The sequence below is a fragment of the Vigna unguiculata genome, chromosome 1 (genome assembly GCF_004118075.2).
Source record: "Vigna unguiculata cultivar IT97K-499-35 chromosome 1, ASM411807v1, whole genome shotgun sequence".
Lineage (NCBI taxonomy): Eukaryota > Viridiplantae > Streptophyta > Magnoliopsida > Fabales > Fabaceae > Vigna > Vigna unguiculata.
The window spans coordinates 22,220,357-22,231,259 of record NC_040279.1 but is presented as its reverse complement, the minus strand read 5'-3'; the positions used below and the strand labels follow the sequence as shown (position 1 = coordinate 22,231,259).

General features: G+C 30.9%; 1 non-coding gene across 1 annotated transcript; it reads right to left on the bottom strand.

Moving 5' to 3' along the window:
• Positions 1-7,828: 7,828 nt before the first annotated feature.
• LOC114165459 lies at positions 7,829-8,050 on the bottom strand. Its single transcript, XR_003599713.1, has one exon. It is a non-coding gene; the product is annotated as a small nucleolar RNA U3 (small nucleolar RNA).
• Between the last annotated feature and the right edge of the window lie 2,853 nt (positions 8,051-10,903).

Here is a 10,903-nt window from a genome sequence, read left to right as displayed (position 1 = left end):
TAAAAAACGAAGAAAAAAAATTATTAAAAGATATCCAAAATATCTAAAGATATCCAAAATATCAAAGGATATAAAAAGATATCCCAAATATCAAAAGATGCCCAAAATATCAAAAGATAAAATAAAATAAATAAAGATAAGCTGGATCATTTACATAATTAAATTTAATTGATAAATTTAATTATATAAATTATTCTTTAATTGTATGATCTTCATGTCTTCATGTTTTTTTAATGCTAAAAGATCCTCCTCAAGTTCTTCTTGTATATGTTGAGGAGATAGTCCTCTATCATACCCTCCTTCCTAAAACAAAGTTGTCGTCAACTTCATGTCACTTGAAGATTCTTTCACCTTTCTATTGGATGAAGAGATAGTCCTCTATCATACCCTCTTTCCTAAAGCGAAGTTGTCCGCAACTTCGTGACACCTGAACATTCTTTCACCTTTGTATTGGATCAAAAGATAATCCTTTGTCATACCCTTTTTCCTATAGAAAATTTGTCCTCAAATTCGTGCCACTTGAAAATACCTTTTCCTTAGGTTTAGTAGTGTTAGAAATAGCCCCCTCCTTCTTAAAAGTTCTCCTTATCTTGAGTTTGACTTGATCAATCATTCATCATTCTCTCCCGTTTGCAGAGAATTCGACCCAAATTCCAAAAGATCCTATATACAACACACAAACATAATTCAGAAACGCAAACCAAAAATAACCTAAAATAGAAATTCTATTAAAAATGAGATTTAGATCCTGAAAGAGTCCAATCTCTTATTTTCAAAGGTTTTGGAGATTCTCCTCCAAGGTCAAATACCCACATGCACAAGTCATCAAATAGTTTTAATTTAAAAATGTCATGCTCAAAGAAAATCTCAAGAATATTGCTCAAATAAATAGTCAAATTATAAGGATGACTTTGATTGCCCCTAGGTTGGTTGAGAATGGACAAACAAACTTTCTCTTGTGAATATATTTCCAAACTTGCGTTTTGCCCATAATTTTGGTGTGGAATGGGCAACCAAATTGACTCATGTATAGATCTTTTAAAATTTGGATTCAAACTAAAAAAATCGATTTCAATATCCGAAGTACTTGGCAAACAAGCTAACAAATTATCAAGTAGGATGGCAACGGGGCAGGGCGGGACGTGTTTCGCTATCCCATACTCATTCCCGTAGAAAAAATTCATCCACATCCTCATACTCAAACCCAAAGGGTATCAAACTTTTGTCTCATCCCTATCTCCACCGGATAACAGGTATAATCTTGTACCCATACACATACATGTTTTCTTACTACTTCAATATTAATTTAATTAATTTTTATAAAATAATAAAAAATTACGGTAAAGGAAACATAATATTATCAAATATTCAATATTAGGAGGATGATTGTTTCTTCGATATCAAATACTTTAAAATAAATTATAATTGTTTACATTTTAGATTAGAATACCAAATAAAATTTCATGAGAACCAAAACATTTATTAAATTTGCAAACATTAATATAACCTAGTTGATAAAATTTAAAAATATTTTTTAAGAATATAAAAGGAAAACTAATATTCAAATTAAAATATATTTTAAATGTTTGTTTACTCAATTTTTTAAATTGTAATGAATATCTTTTTTATATACTAATAAAAGTTATAATACATCACTTTTAACATAGATCTTGTATCTTTGAACTCCAATATATGTTGGATGGTGATAAAAAAATATTCATGTCAATTACATTAAATTTTTATATTGTAGTAAATAAAATTTGTTTATATTACAGTATAATTGATAATGAGTTAGAAAATAAAAAATAATTAGATAAAATATATCGAAATAATATTCTACATGATGAAAATAAACAACAAATAAAAATATTAAAAAATCAACAAATATGTGTCTTATAAACAATTAGAGAGACTATTGAAAGAAATCGCACAAAGGAAAACAAATGTATAATTAAGGGTATGATAAAATGAAAAATACCTTAGAGATCTAAGAAAACTTTTCAAATATCAACATATATACTCAATGGTTGAGAAATAACAAAAATTATTTTAGCGAAACAAAAGAGTTCTTCAAATGAAACAAAAATTAATAATAATAAGTAAAATTTTTTTTTCTATTACCTAATAAATGAAAGATTTATGCTATTAATCACTTAAATTGATAGTACTAAACATTCTCATGTAAAAGATGAAAATATACAATAAATAAAAATATTCAAATGTGAGACATAAAATTTTTAATTGACATATATCATTTTAACATAATTACATAAAGGTTATGATAAGATGAAAAATATATCAGAGATGTGAATGAGTTTCATGACAAATCAAATAACTAGAAGAAATAAAAAATAGAAAGTATATATTTAATAATTTAAACGTGGACGGAGATATGGCGGGGACGGGTATTATGGCAGAGATATGTACATCCACATACTCATCCCCATACCCAATTGAAAAAGTTGGGGATTCCTCATACCCATACGCATACCTAGTCAATGCGGGGATTCCCCGTCAAAACGGGAACGGGTTCGAGCAATACCCACGGGGGCAGGTTTATTTGTCATCTCTATTATCAAGCATAGGTTTATTGAATTCCAAGCTCGTATCTTTCTTTTTTATCACCTTTTTGTCCTTCCATTGTTGATGTCATTATTCCTTGATAAACAAATCTTCCTAAGGCAACAAAACAATACGAGGCCAGTTAGTATTCTCTCTTATTGATAATTCAGATTGCTCTTCCATTTCTTTCTCTTTTTCTCTCTTCTCTTTCTCTTCTTTCTCTCTCATTTCTTTCTCTTCTTTCACTATCTTTTCTTTCTCTTCTCTCTCTTTTCTTTCTTTCTCTTCTCTTTCACTTTTTTCCTTCTCTTCTCTTTCCCTCTTTTCTTTCTCTTCTCTCTCTTTCTTTTCTTTCTCTTCTGTTTCTATTATCTTTCTCTCTTTTCTCTCTCTTCTTTGTTTCTCTCTTCTTTTTCTCTTATTTCTCTTTCTATAAGTGCATCTTTCTCTTGTGTAAGTTGTTGTAATTTGGAAAGCTCCTTTTTGTAGTAAGGAGGCATTACAATTGAGTCCTAATTTTATTTAAAATCACATAATGTTGGTCCTTTTGTTAAATTGGCGTTAACACCTTTTGCTAAGGGCCACATGTGAGTATCTAGGTTTCTTTTGTTTGTTTTTTTCTATGTTTGTTTGAATTTTTTGAATTTTTATTTTTGAATAATCTTACTATTCTTCTTCAACCAGCAAACCCCACAAGATATTACTACCTACCTTCTTCTTCCTCCAATTTCTCTCTTCCATTCCCAAATATCTTACTTCCCCTTTCTAATTTCACTTTTCCTTCACCCACCATCACAATTGAAATCTCCAATGTTTCACTCTACTCACACTCACACACCCCTTTATTGCCATCTCTGTAATTTTCGGCGAGGCCTCTCAGAGCTATAGTGAGTAGCCCGTTGAAACATAAACCTGAGGAATAATTATTTTTTATGTTGGATGAAAATAGCATAATCCTATGGCACCAAATAAGCAATAAAAGCATGTTTATTGGATAAGGGTTTTTGTGTTCTGTTTACTTTTACATTGATGAGGTTATGACATAACCATGCTTGCTAATTATGAAAGAAAGATTGTAGCTAGTTGTTGTTACTAGCATGGACACTACCCAACCATAACTCACTAAGTTTTGGACTCTGCATCTCTTCATCATAATTTGGGGTTGGGGTTTCTCATGAGCAAAATTAGGAGAGAAAAAGAGGAATAAGAGTTGGGGTTCTGTTGGTGGTGTGGTGCTTGCACAATTGGGGTTGGTAGTGTGTGGGGAGGAGAAGAAAGAAGATGGAGGAGTGGCATGGAGAAAAGGAGGAGGAAGGAGATGGAGGGGTAGCGTGGGGAGAAAAAGGAAGGAGATGAAAGATGAAAAAAAAAGGAAAACAAAAACATTAAAAAATAAATAAATAAATAAAAGTTCATAATACTGACATATAACACCTGGTAAACAATGTTAATGCTAATTTAACAAAAAAGTCACCATTGTGCGATTTAAAACAAAATTGGGACACAATTAAATAAAAATTATCAGCCCTAAATTATTGTTCATATAGATTTTCACTCAATTGAACCTTCAACGTCATATAATCCCACAAAATCTAATCTCCAACCATTTACCAATCGTTATTACTATCTTGTACCCCAATCAGAGTTAACTTAGGAATCCCAAAACACCAAAATCGAACCAAAATTGGTTCGCGTCGCCTGACAGGTGTTCATCAAAACCCAGAAATAGTACGCGTCGCTTGGCGGCACAAGACTCGTCGCCAGGCGGTTCCTCGTAGGAACCTAGAAACCAAGCCAAAATACATGTGCCGGCTGGCGACAGTTCATCGCCATCCAGGCGGTTTCTGGGAAATTTCCAGAAATCATAAAATCAAACCAAACAACAGGTATTCATGCATAATTATGTCTATATATCATGTAGTTTATTCTTAAACATAAAATTAACGAGTAACAGCTCCCCTAACCTGGTTTCCTTAGCTTATTTTTTGACTTGTTGTTAGTTCCCTCTTGATCACCAATGATGTTCTTTTGACTCTATCTCAATGCAGCTCCTAGCTTTCCTCAATTCTCACCTTACACTCTAAATTTTCGTATACTTAAGGCTATGCAACAATAACAGTCCCTAAACCACTCTTTCTTTCTCTTAATTGGTCATTAATTGTGGTCTTAATGAGAGGTAAATGGTATAAAACGAAAATATCATTAAACTTGAGTTTAATTGCCATTCATTGGAAATTCTATGATGGTTTTCCAACCCCCTGGCTGCTAGGGTTTACTTGCCCTTTCACCTTCATGCCAAAGGAAATTTTGGCAAAAAGAAAGTTTAATTTGGGTTCACCAAGGTTCAAACCCATACCATGCCAAATGTCAAATCAATGCATAACCATTCAACCACTTCATGTTTCGTGATAATTTATATAATTTCATGATTATATTATCACGCATCATAATCCAGCACATATTTAAAATAATAATAAATTAAATAGCACATAAATGACATACATAGGACTTGAACCCAAGTTCCCTCACACAAACAAGTACTCTCAACCATTTGAGCTAGTACTTTTCCATATCATTGCAATCCGCATTAAATGGCTTAAAAGGCTCCTACTACCCGCATTTATTAAATAATTATTTAATTAATTATTTAAATTTCTCGGATCTTACATTTCACTTCATTGTCACTAACAATTCACTGATACTCAAGGGGAATCCATCATAACGCCACCTTGGTCAAACCTCGACATTGCCACAACACAACGAGGCAACACCCACGGTTGACGAAGCATTGCGTGAGCCATGCAAAACACCACCATTGGAGATCTCGAGCTCCACCCTCACCATGCAGATCCAACGTTACCAAACATAGCAGTCCACCGGACGCAACAACCAAAGTAGATCTGTAAGCTGCATAGCACTTCCTCCACGCACATATCGCAAACCACGACTCACACAAATGAGATCTCCATCGTACATCACTATTAGGCCACATGATCACCATTTGCAACCTCCTTCGTAGATCTGGGAGCAACTCGCCACATATGAACTCCACTCTCTTTAAAGGACGTTGATTTTGGTCAGTATGCCAAATTACTCATCTTCCTCCCTTGATTAGAAACCCTTGGTCAGAACCTCAACTCTGATACCACTGTTGGGAAATCATGCACTAAAAATAATATTCTCTTCAAGCAGAAGCACACCCACAAATAAGAACAGAAAAATATAAATAAAAACACATAGGAAATTTAACGTGGTTCGGCACCTCAAGGCCTACATCCACAAATACTCAATAAGAAGTACTATCACCTAAGTGTAATTTTTCGGGCAAAAATTGCAAACCTTCTTACAATTTTTTATGGACCAAAACTGCAAACCCTTCATAGTGCAATTTTTGTGGACCAAAATTGCAAACCCTTCATAGTGCAATTTTTCTGGCAAAAATTGCAAACCTTCCAATGACACACAACTACCCAAGCCCCTCATACACCCAAGAGACCTATTGAGTTGTGGTGACAACTCCAAAACCAACTCTTTACTTTTATAATACTTTTCTGTTGTTCTCTTCTTCACATCACTCAATGTGGGACTTTGATGAATGCTCACTTGAGAACCAACAGTAGTGTGTGGGGAGGAGAAGAAAGAAGATGGAGGAGTGGCATGGAGAAAAGGAGGAGGAAGGAGATGGAGGGGTAGCGTGGGGAGAAAAAGGAAGGAGATGAAAGATGAAAAAAAAGGAAAACAAAAACATTAAAAAATAAATAAATAAATAAAAGTTCATAATACTGACATATAACACCTGGTAAACAATGTTAATGCTAATTTAACAAAAAAAGTCACCATTGTGCGATTTAAAACAAAATTGGGACACAATTAAATAAAAATAATTGAATATTTTTTTTTTAATATAGGGACAAAAGTAATAATTAAACATTAATCTTATCAATAATATATGTTTTAAGATATAAATTGAAACACATAGGAAGTAGACATAAGATATTTATATCTTCATATTTTAAAGGTTATCTTGTTTCTAATTGTTTAGTTCATTTTTTTTTCAGCATTATGTAATTAAAAAAGACTTCTAGATTATGTAATGCAATTTTTTTTTTAATAATATTGTTCAACAATCCAATAAGAGTGTGTAATCCAATGTCCAAAGCAAGAAACCACAAGGACATCGACGAAAATCAATGGAGATTTTAGAGGTTGATTTGGTTATAAAATTGAAAGGATAAAATTAGATTTTTTTTTTAAAAAAAATGGGAGTGTATGAGGAAAATATGTGCATACAATAAGTAAAAAACTTTTGAATTATAGAAATACAGAAAGAAATGATCTCTTCCATAATGTGTTTTCTAAAAACCTCCTCCAAATCCAAGATATGGAAGACAATCCACAACTATTAAAACAAAACAACCGATTCATACCTTCTCCACGTACTTGAAGTTAATGAACTTTAAATCACTGTTACTATTATTAAAGCTAGTCAAAATACTTCTACTTAGACTATTGGTGGAGAAATATCACGGAAGAAAACTGTGAACAAGGAGGAGATGCTTTAAAATAAAATTCCAAGAAGTAAAATGAACATTTCAAAACTTATAGATGTATATTTAGCAATTATGGAGGTGCAAGAAGTAAACAAATTCTTGTGTGTTTGCATAAATAGCGTAATTTACAAAAAAATGGTAAGGTGAGTAGTATTGATAGGGGTGCATATTGAAATTATGTGGGTAAAATAAGAAAAGCCCCATCCTGAAGCACCATGATCTGTATAGTAAATAAAGTGATATTGCTTTTATTATATGTTTAGAATTAGTGGACATTATAAGTTTTGAGTATATATTGCTTTTATTCTATAGTAACAAAATTAGTTGTGCTGCATTAAATTCATGTTCTTTATTATATGTTTATAAATTAATATTTATTTCATTATCAATTTCTTATTTATTAGTTTTATATCTTAAATCTGACATTTTTGCTAAATGATGGGGATGATATTTTTAGAAAAGTTTTGTCTAAAAATCTTATTTACCCATCTAATTAAAAGAAGTTTTAATAAAAAGTTATTTTTAAGCCAAAGTTTTGGTGGAAAAATTAATATTTATTATGTATTTATTGTTGTCGTAGAATATAAGAAATAAAAAATATGTATAGTAGTTAAAAATATATATTAAAAAAGGTAATCAAGAGATGACAGACTTGGGTGTCCTGTATCGGAAAAACAAAACTCTAAAATTTTCCAAAAAGAAAAATTATATTGAGGAATCTGTCAGACAACTCTCTGACCATCCAAAGCCATTGCTGACCAGGAACGATCCTCTACAGCTGAAGAGTTTCCTAATCAAAGAAGAAGGTCATCTAGCCGTTAATCACGCTCTGATCACAGAGTCATGGTTCATCCACCAGATTTCAGTTCCTGTCTCCTTAGAACTTAAGGATACAGAGGTACAAGCCTATAGAACAGATCCTGTTCAAGTAAGGTCGTATCCAGAGCTCTTTCGCAGAGGTTTATAAACTAGTGTAATTTTCAAAAAGTTTCCGATGTGGGACAAACCGGCTTTCCGAAATGCAGATTGTTGAGGCAAATATGACGCATTGCTTGGGTGCAGTGATGTGTGTGTGCTGAAATATTTTATTGATAACTTCTCTCGAAACTACATGCCATCATCTCTATATACTAAAATTATCAGTTTATGAAACATTGAAATCAGTTAAACATTTCTAATGTTTCCCATCATCATATATCTTTTATATTTGTTCATCTGTGAAAGTATGCACTTGCTTGTTTAAGGATAATGATTCATGACTAGTAATTAACCTTAGCTATTCTGAAAACAATCTCAAATCATGGAATAAAAGTGTGAATAGGAACCATGTGCTTATGCAAAAGCAGTTATTGAATCAGAATGAAACTTTAGTTGCAGGTGCTTGTAGAATCAGGTCTATAGATTATTGTTTCATTCACCAAACACGACAAAAGAAATAAACCAAAAGGAAATTTGAAGCAATGTGCACTGTTTTTGGTGGGCTGAAATTGAAGATTTAAGATTTCGAAATTGTGTTTGTATATAAGGTACTTCACTGTCACCTAAATTCTCTTACTTCACTGTCAACAATTTTGTTCCGTACGATCAAGTCCACAAATTCTCTTACTTTTTTATGGTGATTGTATTGCTAATATAATATGTTGTTCTAACAAGAACATTCATCCTTTGTGTTCTTTGTGGATTTTCTTAGCATTTCGTGTTTTCAATTTTTTGTTCTTATTGAAGATAGATTCATTACTGGATAGTGTAAAATGGGATGACAAAGGCTTAGTTGTGGCAATAGCTCAGAATGTTGACACAGGGCCATATTAATGCAAGGTTTTGCAAACAGAGAAGCAGTTGCCACAACCCTATCTTCTCGAAAGGCCACTTTCTATAGCCGATCAAGATCGACATTGTGGACCAAAGGAGAGACCTCTAATAATTTTATCAATATTCATGATGTCTTTCTTGATTGTGACTATGATTATGTAAAAGTGTGTTTTTAGTTATTTTAGGTATTATTTGAAACAATGAGAAAAAAAATAATTTTTTTTGTCTTTTTGAATTTGTTGATTTTTGAATTTGTTGATTTTAAAATGGATTTTGTACTGTGTACTAAGTTATTTTATGTGCAATTTGAAAATATAAAAGTTAATTTAATTTAATTTTTTTTACTTTGTTGATTAATTTTCTTTTTATAATAGTGATTTTGGAAAAACAATATGAATTATAATAGAGATAACTAAAGTAAAAATAATTAATATATATTGTTTAATGTGGTGTTGTATTATTTATTTTTTAATGTTTATTAAATATATTAAATTAAAAAATTTGGTTACTGCATCAAATGGATCAAGAATCAAAGCCAAAAAAAATCAAAATTAAAATTAAAAAAAAAAATAGGTTGCGGATGTGGGCATCCGCAACACAAAAATGACATCTATTTCGACATTATTGTGAATGTCGATATCCACAATACAATTTTTCACAAAATATTTTCTAAATTTTTTAAAATTAAACCAGATTCATATAATTGAAAATAAATTAATCAACTACTATATTAATGTTTATGCATGTTATAGTCTAATTACTGCATTGGATCAAGAATAAAAGTCAAAAAAATTTCAAATTAAAAAAAAAATAGGTTGCGGATGTGGACATCCGCACACAAAAATGACATCTGTTTCAATATTATTACGAATGTCAACATCCGTAATACAATTTTTCATAAAAATCATTTTTCAATTTTTTAAAATTAAATCAGTTTCATATGATTGGAAATAAATTAACCAACTACTATATTAATGTTTATACATGTTGTAGTGTGGTTACTGCATCAAATGGATCAAGAATCAAAGCAAAAAAAAAATTCAAAATGAAAATTAAAGAAAAAAAGGTTGTGGATGTGGACATCCACAACACAAAAATGACTTTGTTTCAACATTATATCAAATGTCGACATTCGCAATACAATTTTTCATTAAACTAATTTTTAAATTTTTTAAATTAAATCAGTTTCATATAATTAAAAATAAATTAACCAATTACTATATTAAAGTTTATACATGTTATAGTAATAATACTGCAACAAATCGATCAAGCATCAAAATAAAACAAAAATTAAATTGAAAATTAAAAAAAAAAGGTTGTGGATGTGAACATCCGAAACACAAAAATGACATTCATTTCAGCATTACTACAAATGTCGACATCTACAATATAATTTTTAAAAAAATAATTTTTAATTTTTTTAATATTAAATATGTTTCATAAAATTAAAATAAATTAACCAATTACTATATTTATGTTTATACGTGTTATAGTAATACTACTGCAACAAATGGATCGAGACTAAAAAAAATCCAAATTGAAAATAAAAAAAAAGGTTGTGAATATACACATATCTGGAACACCAAAATGTCATTCATTTCAGCTTTATTGTGGATGTCCACATGTGATATATTTCATAAACCCGTACACAAGCTAAACTAGTATATTTCATATATTTTGGAAATTCTGCTTTAAAAATCTTATTTTAGAAATTTTATTCTGGAAATCTTATTCTTCTGAAAGTTTAAAATGTTTTCGAAATACGTAATCTACAAAATCACTTTTATGGAAGGTAGAAGGCTTAGTTTTATAATTTGAGGGGTGAGTGAAGAAATTGCCGGGGGAGGAAGTAAAAGTCCGATATGTTTGTATATAGTTGTTTTGACTCTAGTGAAAGTTGAAGATGGCAATCCGTTTTAGGATGATGAAGATCCTTCGAAGATATTGCCAAATCTCTTGAAGCAGAGAATTGTTTTTTT